This window comes from Schistocerca gregaria, chromosome 2, assembly GCF_023897955.1.
Source record: "Schistocerca gregaria isolate iqSchGreg1 chromosome 2, iqSchGreg1.2, whole genome shotgun sequence".
Lineage (NCBI taxonomy): Eukaryota > Metazoa > Arthropoda > Insecta > Orthoptera > Acrididae > Schistocerca > Schistocerca gregaria.
The window spans coordinates 700,622,212-700,623,273 of NC_064921.1; the positions used below are offsets into that span (position 1 = coordinate 700,622,212).

Below are 1,062 nucleotides of genomic sequence, written 5' to 3' on the forward strand. Positions count from 1 at the left end.
TATATAGCAGTGTGGATTTACTAGATATTGCTGCTAATACGGAAGCAACAGCGAAAGGAAAACGAAAATATAGTACTCTGGCAACACGTTAACTCTGCGAGAGACCGGAAATCTAGTGCTTTCTGTGTTGCTAACTTTCCTAATAACGTGTAGATTTCCTCCAACGCACTGGTAGTAAAGAAACAAGGCAAATATGAGAATACTGCACTGTAACTGTAATGACACTCTGTACGGTGCTCGGCATTACAAGTAGCTGTTTCTCGAGTTTCGGAATCATCAACCATGCGATTTCACAATGGTGTTTCCCCACAGTACACGTTCATTATCAGTGTACGTATGTCACCTCTTCATTCTAGCAGAGTATGACATATTCTGTATTATTCTAGTATTAATTTAGTGAAATGAACATACTAAGAGTTTTGATATCACTACTTTACCAACAAACTGAAAAAAAATCTCTAGCATATTGACGGATTGCGCACTGTACCCTACAAATGGACGTTCGAAAGCTGCTTTGTGCATCGCCTCGGTAGCGCAGTAGGCAGCGCGTAAGTCTCATAATCTTAAGGTCGTGAGTTCGATCCTCACCCGGGGCATATCTTTTTTTTTTTTTTTTCGTTTACATATTTTGCCTGCACCTGCCCTTTGTCTTACTTGTCTATCAAATATTTAACGGAAATCCCCTATACGTGTTCCAGATCGCACGACTGTTTCCGAAACTGTTCGGCAAGTCGAAGAAGAAAAAGCAACCGTTTGTAAACTGTAAATTGAGGACTGTTTCTTTTATTTGATACTTCCCTAATGGCAAGGCTTTACCCAACAGAAGTATCGTATTACGAACAGATACGAAATGGATGATCGACGGAATAAAAAAACTGGCTGTCAAAGAAAGGACTCTGAGCTGCAACGAAAGTTTCCAATAAACGCAAAATTATTACTTAACGTGGGCTTCAATGGCCGTTACAGAATTTGCTGATGATTAAAAAATGTAATGCTAAAGTATCAATCATAAATTACACGGGGCTCTTAAAACACAGAGGAGTTGAATACTCTAATGAAAAT

The 1,062-nt window shown here is 39.1% G+C and overlaps 1 non-coding gene across 1 annotated transcript; it reads left to right on the forward strand.

Moving 5' to 3' along the window:
* The first annotated feature begins 523 nt into the window (after positions 1-523).
* Positions 524-596, forward strand: Trnam-cau (transfer RNA methionine (anticodon CAU)). Its single transcript has one exon. It is a non-coding gene; the product is annotated as a tRNA-Met (tRNA).
* The last annotated feature ends 466 nt before the right edge of the window (positions 597-1,062 follow it).